The 17,099-nt window shown below is 41.0% G+C and overlaps 1 protein-coding gene across 5 annotated transcripts in view; it reads left to right on the top strand.

The window, feature by feature from the left end:
• CD58 (CD58 molecule) overlaps positions 1-17,099 on the top strand; it is a 753,750-nt gene that overhangs the window by 388,972 nt on the left and 347,679 nt on the right. The window lies entirely within an intron of this gene.

Below are 17,099 nucleotides of genomic sequence, written 5' to 3'. Positions count from 1 at the left end.
GCCGTTCTGGTTTGAGTCTCTGGAAGAGGCCTTTCAGACAGCTACTCCATTGACTGAAATACTTAACAAGCTTAGAACACTTAAGCTAGCTAATTCTTTTGTTTCTGACGCCATTGTTCATTTGACTAAACTAACGGCTAAGAATTCTGGATTCGCCACCCAGGCGCGTAGGGCGCTATGGCTTAAATCTTGGTCAGCTGACGTGACTTCAAAGTCTAAATTACTTAACATTCCCTTCAAGGGGCAGACCCTATTCGGGCCTGGTTTGAAGGAAATTATTGTTGACATTACTGGAGGTAAGGGTCATACCCTTCCTCAAGACAGGGCCAAATCAAAGGCCAAACAGTCTAATTTTCGTGCCTTTCGAAACTTCAAGGCAGGTGCAGCATCAACTTCCTCTGCTACAAGACAAGAGGGAACTTTTTCTCAATCCAAGCCGGGCTGGAAACCTAACCAGTCCTGGAACAAAGGCAAGCAGGCCAGAAAGCCTGCTGCTGCCTCTAAGACAGCATGAAGGAACGGCCCCCTATCCGGTAACGGATCTAGTAAGTGGCAGACTTTCTCTCTTCGCCCAGGTGTGGGCAAGAGATGTTCAGGATCCCTGGGCGTTGGCGATCATATCTCAGGGATATCTTCTGGACTTCAAAGCTTCCCCTCCTGAAGGGAGATTTCACCTTTCGAGATTATCTGTAAACCAGATAAAGAAAGAGGCATTCTTACGCTGTGTGCAAGACCTCCTAGTTATGGGAGTGATCTGTCCAGTTCCACAGTCGGAACAGAGACAGGGTTTTTATTCAAATCTGTTTGTGGTTCCCAAAAAAGAGGGAACCTTCAGACCCATTTTAGATCTAAAGATCTTAAACAAATTCCTCAGAGTTCCATCGTTCAAAATGGAAACTATTCGGACCATCCTACCTATGATCCAGGAGGGTCAGTACATGACCACAGTGGATTTGAAGGATGCTTACCTTCACATACCGATTCACAAAGATCATCATCGGTTCCTAAGGTTTTCCTTTCTGGACAGGCATTACCAATTTGTGGCTCTTCCCTTCGGGTTAGCTACAGCTCCAAGAATCTTTACAAAGATTCGGGGATCGCTTCTAGCGGTCCTAAGACCGCGACGTATATCAGTGGCCCCTTATCTGGACGACATCCTGATACAGGCGTCAAGCTTTAAGATTGCCAAGTCACATACGGACATAGTTCTGGCATTTCTCAGGTCACATGGGTGGAAGGTGAACGAGGAAAAGAGTTCTCTATCCCCACTCACAAGAGTCTCCTTCCTAGGGACTCTGATAGATTCTGTAAAAATGAAGATTTACCTGACAGAATCCAGGTTATCAAAGCTTCTAAAATCTTGCCGTGTTCTTCATTCTATTCCGCGCCCTTCGGTGGCTCAGTGTATGGAAGTAATCGGCTTGATGGTAGCGGCGATGGACATAGTGCCATTTGCGCGACTACATCTCAGACCGCTGCAACTATGCATGCTCAGTCAGCGGAATGGGGATTACACAGATTTGTCCCCTCTGCTAAATCTGGATCAAGAAACCAGAGATTCTCTTCTCTGGTGGCTATCTCGGGTCCATCTGTCCAAAGGTATGACCTTTCGCAGGCCAGATTGGACAATTGTAACAACAGATGCCAGCCTTCTAGATTGGGGTGCAGTCTGGAATTCCCTGAAGGCTCAGGGATCGTGGACTCAGGAGGAGAAACTCCTCCCAATAAATATTCTGGAGTTAAGAGCAATATTCAATGCTCTTCTAGCTTGGCCTCAGTTAGCAACCCTGAGGTTCATCAGATTTCAGTCGGACAACATCACGACTGTGGCTTACATCAACCATCAAGGGGGAACCAGTTCCCTAGCGATGTTAGAAGTCTCCAAGATAATTCGCTGGGCAGAGACTCACTCTTGCCACCTATCAGCAATCCATATCCCAGGTGTAGAGAACTGGGAGGCGGATTTTCTAAGTCGTCAGACTTTTCATCCGGGGGAGTGGGAACTTCATCCGGAGGTGTTTGCTCAATTGGTTCATCGTTGGGGCAAACCAGAACTGGATCTCATGGCGTCTCGCCAGAACGCCAAGCTTCCTTGTTACGGATCCAGGTCCAGGGACCCAGAAGCAGCACTGATAGATGCTCTAGCAGCGCCTTGGTTCTTCAACCTGGCTTATGTGTTTCCACCGTTTCCTCTGCTCCCAAAATCAAACAGAAGAGAGCATCGGTGATCTTGATAGCGCCTGCGTGGCCACGCAGGACCTGGTATGCAGACCTAGTCGACATGTCATCCTTTCCACCATGGACCCTGCCTCTGGGACACAAGACCTTCTACTACAAGATCCTTTCAATCATCCGAATCTAATTTCTCTGAGGCTGACTGCATGGAGATTGAACGCTTGATTTTATCAAAGCGTGGCTTCTCCAAGTCAGTCATTGATACCCTTATACAGGCACGAAAGCCTGTCACCAGGAAAATCTACCATAAGATATGGCGTAAATACCTTTATTGGTGTGAATCCAAGAATTACTCATGGAGTAAGGTTAGGATTCCTAGGATATTGTCCTTTCTCCAAGAGGGTTTGGAAAAAGGATTATCAGCTAGTTCTTTAAAGGGACAGATTTCTGCTCTGTCTATTCTTTTGCACAAGCGTCTGGCAGGCTTTGTCAGGCTTTGGTTAGAATTAAGCCTGTGTTTAAACCTGTTGCTCCCCCATGGAGCTTAAACTTGGTTCTTAAAGTTCTTCAAGGGGTTCCGTTTGAACCCCTTCATTCCATTGATTTCAAACTTTTATCTTGGAAAGTTCTGTTTTTGATGGCTATTTCCTCGGCTCGGAGAGTCTCTGAGTTATCTGCCTTACAATGTGATTCTCCTTATCTGATTTTCCATTCAGATAAAGTAGTTCTGCGTACAAAACCTGGGTTTTTACCTAAGGTAGTTTCTAACAAGAATATCAATCAAGAGATTGTTGTTCCATCATTGTGTCCTAATCCTTCTTCAAAGAAGGAACGCCTTTTACATAATCTGGACGTGGTCCGTGCTTTAAAGTTTTACTTACAAGCTACTAAAGTTTTTCGCCAAACATCTACACTGTTTGTTGTTTACTCTGGACAGAGGAGAGGTCAAAAAGCTTTTTGGCTTCGGAGCGTAATACACTTAGCCTATGAGACTGCTGGACAGCAGCCCCCTGAAAGGATTACAGCTCATTCTACTAGAGCTGTGGCTTCCACCTGGACCTTTAAAAAATGAGGCTTCTGTTGAACAGATTTGCAAGGCGGCGACTAGGTCTTCGCTTCATACCTTTTCAAAATTTTACAAATTTGATACTTTTGCTTCTTCGGAGGCTATTTTTGGGAGAAAGGTTCTACAGGCAGTGGTTCCTTCCATTTAAGCATGCCTTGTCCCTCCCTTCATCCGTGTACTTTAGCTTTGGTATTGGTATCCCACAAGTAATGGATGATCCGTGGACTGGATACACCTTACAAGAGAAAACATAATTTATGCTTACCTGATAAATTTATTTCTCTTGTGGTGTATCCAGTCCACGGCCCGCCCTGTCTTTTTAAGGCAGGTCTAAATTTTAATTTAAACTACAGTCACCCCTGCACCCTATGGTTTCTCCTTTCTCGGCTTGTTTCGGTCGAATGACTGGATATGGCAGTTAGGGGAGGAGCTATATAGCAGCTCTGCTGTGGGTGATCCTCTTGCAACTTCCTGTTGGGAAGGAGAATATCCCACAAGTAATGGATGATCCGTGGACTGGATACACCACAAGAGAAATAAATTTATCAGGTAAGCATAAATTATGTTTTTTTTTTCTTCTTGAGGGTGAAATTTAGATCAGGTTATGCCATTCATTTGATTCATGTTATAATTAGAAATATCTGATTTAATTTAACATATTTGCGTGTCTTCAAAGTATCTGACATTGGCGATAATAGCGCACTGGACGTTGTTACCAGCCCTTCTGTTTCATACTACACTGTGCAGACAATTCCCACTTCCAGTGAGGGATGTCATTACTGGAGATTGCTGGCTTAACGAGATAGGCTGTAGACGTGCTGGAACGCTGTTTACCGCAGTGAAAGACCCTTTCACGCCATTTCCACCCCTGATCCACTGTGCAACAGTCCTGTGGGAGAGCGGTGGCTTGGTCTACCCAGAGGTAGTAAGACGCCCTAAACAGGGCTTAACAAGGGAACAGTGTTTGTGCTATGGGAACCAAATTCCCCTTTGTAGTGTTCACGGTTGCTATTACTGTCCTTTTTTCACGGCACATATAATGGACGACTCAATTCTAATAGAAAATCTGAAGGAGTCTTCCTCAGTTAATTCTATTGACAATAGTAAGTTTATGCTTTGCAAAGCTAACACTGTTAATCCTCCGGCACAACTATGTAAATGTTGCCTGACTTATATCCCAACGTCTTATTCAGGAGACCCAAGCGGTCTGGCCATGTATGCGCTCCGACATGTCCTAATGCCATCAGGTCCTACTGCAGCTTCTCTGGCTTCAGCCGAAGCAGAGATTCCTGTCCAACTGTTCCCTATATGCCACATACCCATGGTAATTACCCATATAATCTATTAACCCCTATACCTCAACATACCCACTGCAAGTACCCTACACTATCTACCCCTATACCACCACTAGCGCATTGCAAGTACCCTTCACTATTAAACCCTAAACCACCACAACCCCCAACGCAAACTAACCCTACTCTACCTAACACCTAAACCCCCTAAATTATTGAAAAATAAGAAAAGTCTAAGTTACAGAAAATAAAAAAAAGACAGTATCAAAAATAAAAAACATCATTATACCTAACACTAACCTACATGCCCCATAAAAAACAAAACCCACCCAAAAAAAAACTAAACCCTAACACTAAATTTAAATTACAATAACCCTTAAAAGGGCCTTTTGTAGGATATTGCCCTGTTATTATTTTTATTATCAGGTATTTGTAGAGCGCCAACAGATTCCCCTAAAGTGAATACAGCTCTTTTGCATGAAACTAATTTACACCCCCCCCTCTATAATACAAGTAACCACCTCCCCCAAAATAATAAAGGCTAACTACAAAACATCGTAAAAATTAAAATTTAAAATAACAAATCCCATATCTTTGCAGAGGTGGAGGTGGAGTTCGAGATGCAATCACAATTTTCGCTAAAATGATTACTGTTACTTCAGAGCTCTGGTTAACTGTTTTGCGAAACAAAAAAGTGTCACAAAACACATCAAAAATACATTGCACAATACAGTTACACTCATAATAACGCCATTTTATAAAAATTCTTACAAACAAATATTGCATAAAAAAATGTATAAGGGCTTAAAGATATGAGGTCTCAGGTGTTACAAAAAAAGGCAGTCAAAGGGGTTTAACATAGAGATACATACTTCTACATGTCTAAAGATGTGTGTTTGTGTGTATATATATATATATAGAGAGAGATACATACTTATACATGTCTAAAGATGTGTGCTTGTGTGTATATATATATATAGAGAGAGAGATACATACTTATACATGTCTAAAGATGTATTTACAGACACATATAAACATAAATACATATATATAAATATATAGACATATATAAGTGCATTGGAGCCATTTGCCGTCAAGTAGATGAAGACATGTAATAAGCAATATTCATATTTAATAAAGTGTTATACTGTGTATTTACTTTAAATATTTCACATTCCAATGTTCTACACATAGCAGAATATGTTCGACGTATTTTTAAATAGATACTCCTATATATACCTGTATATATCTATACATAATCATCTATCTATCTATCTATCTATCTATCTATCTAACTAACTATACATAATTATATATATATATACATACAGTCCTGGCCAAAAGTTTTGAGAATGACACAAATATTAATTTTCACAAAGTCTGCTGTTTCATTGTTTTTAGGTTTTTGTCAGATGTTACTATGGTATACTGAAGTATAATTGCAAGCATTTCACAAGTGTCAAAGGCTTTTATTGACAATTAAACTAAATACTTACCTATAAAATAAACCCTAAGATAGCTACAATATAATTAATAATTATATTGTAGCTATTTTAGGATTTATATTTATTTTACAGGTAACTTTGTAATTATTTTAACTAGGTAGCTATTAAATAGTTATTAACTATTTAATAGCTATTGTACCTGGTTAAAATAATTACAAAGTTACCTGTAAAATAAATCTAAACCCTAAAATAGCTACAATGTAATTATTAATTATATTGTAGCTATCTTAGGGTTTATTTTATAGGTAAGTATTTAGTTTAATTGCCAATAAAAGCCTATAAATGTCAATAAAAGCCAATAAACTATCAATAAATTAATTAATTAAATAAACTACAATTATCTCAACTAAAATACAATTAAATACACTAAACTATATTACAAAAACAAACAAACACTAAATTACAAAAAATAAAAAAAGATTACAAGAATTTTAAGCTAATTACACCTAATCTAAGCCCCCTAATAAAATAAAAAAGCCCCCCAAAATAATAAAATGTCCCTACCCTAAACTAAATTACAAAAGTAATCAGCTCTATTACCAGCCCTTAAAAGGTCCTTTTGTGGGGCATTGCCCCAAAGTAATCAGCTCTTTTACCTGTAAAAAAAGAACAACCCCCCCATTACAACCCACCACCCACACACCCCTACTCTAAAACCCACCTGATCCCCCCTTAAAAAAACCTAAGTCTAACACCCAAGTGCTCCTTACCTGTCCTGAAGACCGGCAGAGAAGATCCTCTTCCAGGCGATGAAGTCTTCTTCCAGGCGGCGACCTCTTCTTCTTCCAGGAACCTATTCCTATTGGCTGATTTGAGCCTTCAAATTCAAATCAGCCAATCGGATGAGAGCTACTGTAATTCTATTGGCTGATTTGAATAGCCAACAGAATAAGAGCTACTGACATTCTATTGGCTGATTTAATAGCCAATAGAATTTTATTTTTAGCCAATAGAATTCTTTTTATTTTATTGGGGGCTTAGATTAGGTGTAATTAGCTTAAAATTCTTGTAATTTTTTTTATTTTTTGTAATTTAGTGTTTGTTTGTTTTTGTAATATAGTTTAGTGTATTTAATTGTATTTTAGTTGAGATAATTGTAGTTTATTTAATTAATTTATTGATAGTTTAGGTGTATTTGTAACTTAGGTTAGGATTTATTTTACAGGTAATTTTGTAATTATTTTAACTAGGTAGCTATTAAATAGTTATTAACTATTTAGGGCTCCATTTATCAATCATTTGGAGAATTCTCCTTTCTGTTCTCCTATCAGTTCTCCACAGCTCTCCTTAGGAGAAGAGCACATGTACGCCCATATTTATCATAAAAAAGTTGTTTTTTCTCTATGGGAGAGCTGAGGAGAGCTGGGGAGAACTAATGATAAATTTCTCCAGTCGGATTAGTATGTTCTCCTTATTTATCACTAAAAATAAGCAACTATTATCCATGTCAGTCATATATAAACCAATAGAAATGTTTATACAGCCTTCCTAGTAGCTTTGTTAACGCCTCTTTTCAGCAAACTTTTATATAAGAAAATAGATCTACATTTTCATTGTTTTTGTGCTTAAATTTTAGCGCTTTTTTATATCTTATTTTTATGCCCCAATAGATATCATTTTTGTGCTCTGTTATATATTATTTTGGTGCTCCATTATATATATATATTTTTTTTCATCATAAATTATTATTGCACTCCAATAACCATTATTATTGTGCTTTGTTATAGATAATTTTTGCACCTTGTAGAGCCCTTTTTTTGTGTGTAACTGCTTCTACAACTGGTAGAGAATAGATTTCTAATGCTGTTCTCCACTGTAGTTATGGAGAACTTTAAGGTAGGAACTTGCAGGAGAAGTTTCAGTCCTCCACAGGAGAATATAAATGATAAATTTGTAAATAGGAGAATTATGAGGAGAACTATATGAAATACGACTAAAAAGATCTAATTTAACCCTTTTTTTGGAGAGCATGTTCTCCAAGGAGAGTTAGAACAGAGTAGGAGAATTTTACAGTCAAATTTGCCCAATTTTAGGAGTATTTTTGAATGATAAATAGGAGAATTATTTCTCTTGTTAAGTGTATCCAGTCCACGGATCATCCATTACTTGTGGGATATTCTCCTTCCCCAACAGGAAGTTGCAAGAGGATCACCCACAGCAGAGCTGCTATATAGCTCCTCCCCTAACTGCCATATTCAGTCATTCTCTTGCAACTCTCAACAAAGATGGACGTAGTAAGAGGAGAGTGGTGTATTATAGTTAGTTTCTTAACTTCAATCAAAAGTTTGTTATTTTTAAATGGTACCGGAGTGTACTGTTTTATCAAAGGCAGCATTAGAAGAAGAATCTGCCTGTGATTTCTATGATCTTAGCAGAAGTAACTAAGATCCATTGCCGTTCTCACATATTCTGAGGAGTGAGGTAACTTCAGAGAGGGAATGGCGTGCAGGTTTTCCTGCAATAAGGTATGTGCAGTAAACATATTTCTAGGGATGGAACTTGCTAGAAAAATGCTGCTGATACCGGATTAATGTAAGTTAAGCCTAAATGCAGTGGTTTAATAGCGACTGGTATCAGGCTTATTAACAGAGATACATACTCTTATAAAAGTGTAATATAAAACGTTTGCTGGCATGTTTAATCGTTTTTATATATGCTTTGGTGATAAAACTTATTGGGGCCTAGTTTTTTCCACATGGCTGGCTTGATTTTTGCCTAGAAACAGTTCCTGAGGCTTTCCACTGTTGCAATATGAGTGGGAAGGGCCTATTTTAGTGCTTTTCTGTGCAGCTAAAACTACTGACAGAGACATTCAGCTTCTTCCTGCATGATCCAGGACATCTCTGAAGGGCTCAAAAGGCTTCAAAGTCGTGTTTGAGGAGGGTAACAATCACAGTAGACTGTAGCAGTTGTTGTGACTGTGTTTAAAAAACGTTTTTGTCATTTATTATTCTGTTTTTGTTATTAAGGGGTTAATCATCCATTTGCAAGTGGGTGCAATGCTCTGCTGACTTGTTACATACACTGTAAACATTTTGTTAGTGTAACTGCCTTTTTTCACTGTTATTTCAAATTTTGTCAAAATTTGTTTCTCTTAAAGGCACAGTAACGTTTTTTATATTGCTTGTTAACTTGCTTTAAAGTGTTTTCCAAGCTTGCTAGTCTCATTGCTAGTCTGTACAAACATGTCTGAAACAGAGGATACTTGTTCATTATGTTTAAAAGCCATGGTGGAGCCCCATAGGAGAATGTGTACTAAATGTATTGATTTCACCTTAAACAGTAAAGATCAGTCTTTATCTATAAAAGAATTGTCACCAGAGGGGTCTGTCGAGGGGGAAGTTATGCCGACTAACTCTCCCCACGTGTCGGACCCTTCGCCTCCTGCTCAAGGGACGCACGCTAATATGGCGCCAAGTACATCAGGGACGCCCATAGCGATTACTTTGCAGGACATGGCTGCAATCATGAATAATACCCTGTCAGAGGTATTATCCAGATTGCCTGAATTGAGAGGCAAGCGCGATAGCTCTGGGGTTAGACGAGATACAGAGCGCGTAGATGCTGTAAGAGCCATGTCTGATACTGCGTCACAATATGCAGAACCTGAGGACGGAGAGCTTCAGTCTGTGGGTGACGTCTCTGATTCGGGGAGACCTGATTCAGAGATTTCTAATTTTAAATTTAAGCTTGAGAACTTCCGTGTGTTACTTGGGGAGGTATTAGCTGCTCTGAATGACTGTGACACAATTGCAGTGCCAGAGAAATTGTGTAGGCTGGATAAATACTATGCAGTGCCGGTGAGTACTGATGTTTTTCCAATACCTAAAAGGCTTACAGAAATTATTAGTAAGGAGTGGGATAGACCCGGTGTGCCCTTTTCCCCACCTCCTATATTTAGAAAAATGTTTCCAATAGATGCCACTACACGGGACTTATGGCAGACAGTCCCTAAGGTGGAGGGAGCAGTTTCTACTTTAGCAAAGCGTACCACTATCCCGGTTGAGGACAGTTGTGCTTTTTCAGATCCAATGGATAAAAAATTAGAGGGTTACCTTAAGAAAATGTTTATTCAACAAGGTTTTATTTTACAGCCCCTTGTATGCATTGCGCCTGTCACTGCTGCGGCGGCGTTCTGGTTTGAGGCCCTGGAAGAGGCCATCCATACAGCTCCATTGACTGAAATTATTTACAAGCTTAGAACACTTAAGCTAGCTAACTCATTTGTTTCTGATGCCATTGTTCATTTGACTAAACTAACGGCTAAGAATTCCGGATTCGCCATCCAGGTGCGTAGGGCGCTATGACTTAAATCCTGGTCAGCTGATGTGACTTCAAAGTCTAAATTACTTAACATTCCTTTCAAGGGGCAGACCTTATTCGGGCCTGGTTTGAAAGAAATTATTGCTGACATTACTGGAGGTAAGGGTCATACCCTTCCTCAGGACAGGGCTAAATCAAGGGCCAAACAGTCTAATTTTCGTGCCTTTCGAAATTTCAAGGCAGGTGCAGGATCAGCTCCCTCTACTTCAAAACAAGAGGGAACTTTTCCTCAATCTAAGCAGGCCTGGAAACCTACCCAGTCATGGAACAAGGGCAAGCAGGCCAGAAAGCCTGCTGCTGCCTCCAAGTCAGCATGAAGGAGCGGCCCCCTATCCGACAACGGATCTAGTAGGGGGCAGACTCTCTCTCTTCGCCCAGGCGTGGGCAAGAGATGTTCAGGATCCCTGGGCGTTGGAGATCATATCTCAGGGTTATCTTCTGGACTTCAAAGCTTCTCCCCCACAAGGGAGATTTCACCTTTCAAGATTATCTGCAAACCAGATAAAGAAAGAGGCATTCCTAAGCTGCGTGCAAGACCTCCTTGTAATGGGAGTGATCTATCCAGTTCCGCGGACGGAACAAGGACAGGGGTTTTATTCAAATCTGTTTGTGGTTCCCAAAAAAGAGGGAACCTTCAGACCAATTTTGGATCTAAAGATCCTAAACAAATTCCTCAGAGTTCCATCATTCAAGATGGAAACTATTCGAACCATTTTACCCATGATCCAAGAGGGTCAGTACATGACCACAGTGGACTTAAAGGATGCCTACCTTCACATTCCGAACCACAAGAATCATCATCGGTTCCTGAGGTTTGCCTTTCTAGACAGGCATTACCAGTTTGTAGCTCTTCCATTCGGGTTGGCTACAGCCCCAAGAATTTTTACAAAGGTTCTGGGCTCACTTCTGGCGGTTCTAAGACCGCGAGGCATAGCGGTGGCTCCTTACCTAGACGACATCCTGATACAGGCGTCAAGCTTTCAAATTGCCAAGTCTCATACAAAGATAGTTCTGGCATTTCTGAGGTCGCATGGGTGGAAAGTGAACGAAGAAAAGAGTTCTCTATCTCCTCTCACAAGGGTTTCCTTCCTAGGGACTCTGATAGATTCTATAGAAATGAAAATTTACCTGACGGAGTCCAGGTTATCAAAACTTCTAAAAGCTTGCCGTGTTCTTCACTCCATTCCGCGCCCCACGGTGGCTCAGTGCATGGAAGTAATCGGCTTAATGGTAGCGGCGATGGACATAGTGCCATTTGCGCGCCTGCATCTCAGACCGCTGCAATTATGCATGCTCAGTCAGTGGAATGGGGATTACACAGATTTGTCCCCTCTACTAAATCTGGATCAGGAAACCAGAGATTCTCTTCTCTGGTGGTTATCTCGGGTCCATCTGTCCAAAGGTATGACCTTTCGCAGGCCAGATTGGACCATTGTAACAACAGACACCAGCCTTCTAGGTTGGGGTGCAGTCTGGAACTCCCTGAAGGCTCAGGGTTCATGGACTCAGGAGGAGAAACTCCTCCCAATACATATTCTGGAGTTAAGAGCAATATTCAATGCTCTTCTAGCTTGGCCTCAGTTAGCAACACTGAGGTTCATCAGATTTCAGTCGGACAACATCACGACTGTGGCTTACATCATCCATCAAGGGGGGACCAGGAGTTCCCTAGCGATGTCAGAAGTCTCCAAGATAATTCGCTGGGTAGAGACTCACTCTTGCCACCTATCAGCGATCCATATCCCAGGGGTAGAGAACTGGGAGGCGGATTTTCTAAGTCGTCAGACTTTTCATCCGGGGGAGTGGGAACTCCATCCGGAGGTGTTTGCTCAATTGGTTCTCCGTTGGGGCAAACCAGAACTGGATCTCATGGCGTCTCGCCAGAACGCCAAGCTTCCTTGTTACGGATCCAGGTCCAGGGACCCAGAAGCGGCACTGATAGATGCTCTAGCAGCGCCTTGGTTCTTCAACCTGGCCTATGTGTTTCCACCGTTTCCTCTGCTCCCTCGTCTGATTGCCAAAATCAAACAGGAGAGAGCATTGGTGATATTAATAGCGCCTGCGTGGCCACACAGGACCTGGTATGCAGACCTAGTGGACATGTCATCCTTTCCACCATGGACTCTGCCTCTGAGACAAGACCTTCTAATACAAGGTCCTTTCAATCATCCGAATCTACTTTCTCTGAGACTGACTGCATGGAGATTGAACGCTTGATCCTATCAAAGCGTGGCTTCTCCGAGTCAGTAATTGATACCTTAATACAGGCACGAAAGCCTGTCACCAGGAAAATTTACCACAAGATTTGGCGTAAATATCTTCATTGGTGTGAATCCAAGAATTACTCATGGAGTAGGGTTAGGATTCCTAGGATATTGTCCTTCCTCCAAGAGGGTTTGGACAAAGGACTATCATCTAGTTCTTTAAAGGGACAGATTTCTGCTCTGTCTATTCTTTTACACAAGCGTCTGGCAGAAGTTCCAGACGTTCAGGCATTTTGTCAGGTTTTAGTTAGAATTAAGCCTGTGTTTAAACCTGTTGCTCCCCCATGGAGCTTAAACTTGGTTCTTAAAGTTCTTCAAGGGGTTCCGTTTGAACCCCTTCATTCTATTGATATTAAACTTCTTTAATGGAAAGTTCTTTTTCTGATGGCTATTTCCTCGGCTCGAAGAGTCTCGGAGTTATCTGCCTTACATTGTGATTCTCCTTATCTGATCTTTCATTCAGATAAAGTAGTTCTGCGTACAAAACCTGGGTTTTTACCTAAGGTGGTTTCTAACAAGAATATCAATCAAGAGATTGTTGTTCCATCATTATGCCCTAATCCTTCTTCAAAGAAGGATCGTCTTTTGCATAATCTAGACGTAGTCCGTGCATTGAAGTTTTTACTTGCAGGCTACTAAAGATTTTCGCCAAACATCTCACCTGTTTGTTATTTACTCTGGACAGAGGAGAGGTCAAAAGGCCTCGGCAACCTCACTTTCTTTTTGGCTTCGGAGTATAATCCGTTTAGCATATGAGACTGCTGGACAGCAGCCCCCTGAAAGAATTACAGTTCATTCTACTAGAGCTGTGGCTTCTACCTGGGCCTTTAAAAATTAGGCCTCTGTTGAACAGATTTGCAAGGCTGCGACTTGGTCTTCGCTTCATACCTTTTCAAAATTTTACAAATTTGATACTTTTGCTTCTTCTGAGGCTGTTTTTGGGAGAAAGGTTCTACAGGCAGTGGTTCCTGCCTTGTGCCTCCCATCATCCGTGTACTTAAGCTTTGGTATTGGTATCCCACAAGTAATGGATGATCCGTGGACTGGATACACTTAACAAGAGAAAACATAATTTATGCTTACCTGATAAATTTATTTCTCTTGTAGTGTATCCAGTCCACGGCCCGCCCTGTCCTTTTAAGGCAGGTCTAAATTTTAATTAAACTTCAGTCACCACTGCACCCTATGGTTTCTCCTTTCTCGGCTTGTTTCGGTCGAATGACTGGATATGGCAGTTAGGGGAGGAGCTATATAGCAGCTCTGCTGTGGGTGATCCTCTTGCAACTTCCTGTTGGGGAAGGAGAATATCCCACAAGTAATGGATGATCCGTGGACTGGATACACTACAAGAGAAATAAATTTATCAGGTAAGCATAAATTATGTTTTCTCCTGAGTACTTTTAGGAGAAAATATAGGAGAATTGGAATGATAAATAGAGCCCTTAATAGCTATTGTACCTAGTTAAAATAAATACAAAGTTACTTGTAAAATAAATATAAACCCTAAAATAGCTACAATGTAATTATTAATTATATTGTAGCTATCTTAGGGTTTATTTTATAGGTAAGTATTTAGTTTTAAATAGGAATAATTTAGTTAATAATATTAATATTTTTTAGATTTATTGAAATAATAATTAAGTTAGGGGGTGTTAGGGTTAGACTTAGGTTTTAATATATTTAAAATAGGTGGCGGTGGGGTAGGGGGCTCAGATTAGGGGTTAATATAGTTATTATAGGTGGCGACGGTGAAGGGGGCTCAGATTAGGGGTTAATATATTTAATATAGGTGGCGGCGGTGTAATGGAGTCAGATTAGGGGTTAATACATTTAATATAGGTGGCGGTGGTGTAGAGGGGTCAGATTAGGGGTTAATACATTTAATATAGGTGGCAGCGGTGTAGGGGGGCAGATTAGGGTTAATACATTTAATATAGGTCGCAGCGGTGTAGGGGGGTCAGATTAGGGGGTAATACATTTAATATAGGTAGCGGCGGTGTAGGGGGGTCAGATTAGGGGGTAATACATATAATATAGGTGGCGGCGGTGTAGGGGGGTCAGATTAGGGGGTAATACATATAATATAGGTGGCGGCAGGGTCCGGGAGCGGCGGTTTAGGGGTTAATACATTTATTGTTAGGAGTGAGAGGGGGGATTGAGGATAGAGGGGTATACGTGTCGGGCTATGTTTGGGAGGCGTGTTAGACAGTAACGGGAGATTTAATATTTTAGTCAGTTTTTTTAGGCGGCGGCAGTTTCTAAAGTGCCGTAAGTCACTGGCGACTCCAGAAATTTGTACTTACGCTTATTTCTGGACATCGCTAGTTTGTCCGACTTACGGCACTTTAGCAACTGTCAGCGCCGTATATGTGATAGCTCGATGTGTGAAGTGAAATTACGGGCGGCGCAGGTTTCCACGCTTGCGCCGAAACCTGCGCCGTATATCGGATCACGCCCCTGATGTGTGACTTTGAATCTAAATTTTACAGTCAAATTTGCCCAATTTTAGGAGTATTTTTGAATGATAAATAGGAGAATTATTTCTCTTGTTAAGTGTATCCAGTCCACGGATCATCCATTACTTGTGGGATATTCTCCTTCCCCAACAGGAAGTTGCAAGAGGATCACCCACAGCAGAGCTGCTATATAGCTCCTCCCCTAACTGCCATATTCAGTCATTCTCTTGCAACTCTCAACAAAGATGGACGTAGTAAGAGGAGAGTGGTGTATTATAGTTAGTTTCTTAACTTCAATCAAAAGTTTGTTATTTTTAAATGGTACCGGAGTGTACTGTTTTATCAAAGGCAGCATTAGAAGAAGAATCTGCCTGTGATTTCTATGATCTTAGCAGAAGTAACTAAGATCCATTGCCGTTCTCACATATTCTGAGGAGTGAGGTAACTTCAGAGAGGGAATGGCGTGCAGGTTTTCCTGCAATAAGGTATGTGCAGTAAACATATTTCTAGGGATGGAACTTGCTAGAAAAATGCTGCTGATACCGGATTAATGTAAGTTAAGCCTAAATGCAGTGGTTTAATAGCGACTGGTATCAGGCTTATTAACAGAGATACATACTCTTATAAAAGTGTAATATAAAACGTTTGCTGGCATGTTTAATCGTTTTTATATATGCTTTGGTGATAAAACTTATTGGGGCCTAGTTTTTTCCACATGGCTGGCTTGATTTTTGCCTAGAAACAGTTCCTGAGGCTTTCCACTGTTGCAATATGAGTGGGAAGGGCCTATTTTAGTGCTTTTCTGTGCAGCTAAAACTACTGACAGAGACATTCAGCTTCTTCCTGCATGATCCAGGACATCTCTGAAGGGCTCAAAAGGCTTCAAAGTCGTGTTTGAGGAGGGTAACAATCACAGTAGACTGTAGCAGTTGTTGTGACTGTGTTTAAAAAACGTTTTTGTCATTTATTATTCTGTTTTTGTTATTAAGGGGTTAATCATCCATTTGCAAGTGGGTGCAATGCTCTGCTGACTTGTTACATACACTGTAAACATTTTGTTAGTGTAACTGCCTTTTTTCACTGTTATTTCAAATTTTGTCAAAATTTGTTTCTCTTAAAGGCACAGTAACGTTTTTTATATTGCTTGTTAACTTGCTTTAAAGTGTTTTCCAAGCTTGCTAGTCTCATTGCTAGTCTGTACAAACATGTCTGAAACAGAGGATACTTGTTCATTATGTTTAAAAGCCATGGTGGAGCCCCATAGGAGAATGTGTACTAAATGTATTGATTTCACCTTAAACAGTAAAGATCAGTCTTTATCTATAAAAGAATTGTCACCAGAGGGGTCTGTCGAGGGGGAAGTTATGCCGACTAACTCTCCCCACGTGTCGGACCCTTCGCCTCCTGCTCAAGGGACGCACGCTAATATGGCGCCAAGTACATCAGGGACGCCCATAGCGATTACTTTGCAGGACATGGCTGCAATCATGAATAATACCCTGTCAGAGGTATTATCCAGATTGCCTGAATTGAGAGGCAAGCGCGATAGCTCTGGGGTTAGACGAGATACAGAGCGCGTAGATGCTGTAAGAGCCATGTCTGATACTGCGTCACAATATGCAGAACCTGAGGACGGAGAGCTTCAGTCTGTGGGTGACGTCTCTGATTCGGGGAGACCTGATTCAGAGATTTCTAATTTTAAATTTAAGCTTGAGAACTTCCGTGTGTTACTTGGGGAGGTATTAGCTGCTCTGAATGACTGTGACACAATTGCAGTGCCAGAGAAATTGTGTAGGCTGGATAAATACTATGCAGTGCCGGTGAGTACTGATGTTTTTCCAATACCTAAAAGGCTTACAGAAATTATTAGTAAGGAGTGGGATAGACCCGGTGTGCCCTTTTCCCCACCTCCTATATTTAGAAAAATGTTTCCAATAGATGCCACTACACGGGACTTATGGCAGACAGTCCCTAAGGTGGAGGGAGCAGTTTCTACTTTAGCAAAGCGTACCACTATC

This window comes from Bombina bombina, chromosome 3 (genome assembly GCF_027579735.1).
Source record: "Bombina bombina isolate aBomBom1 chromosome 3, aBomBom1.pri, whole genome shotgun sequence".
In the NCBI taxonomy this organism is placed as follows: Eukaryota; Metazoa; Chordata; class Amphibia; order Anura; family Bombinatoridae; genus Bombina; species Bombina bombina.
The sequence above is the reverse complement of the archived record's forward strand: the minus strand, read 5'-3'. Positions and strand labels throughout refer to the sequence as shown.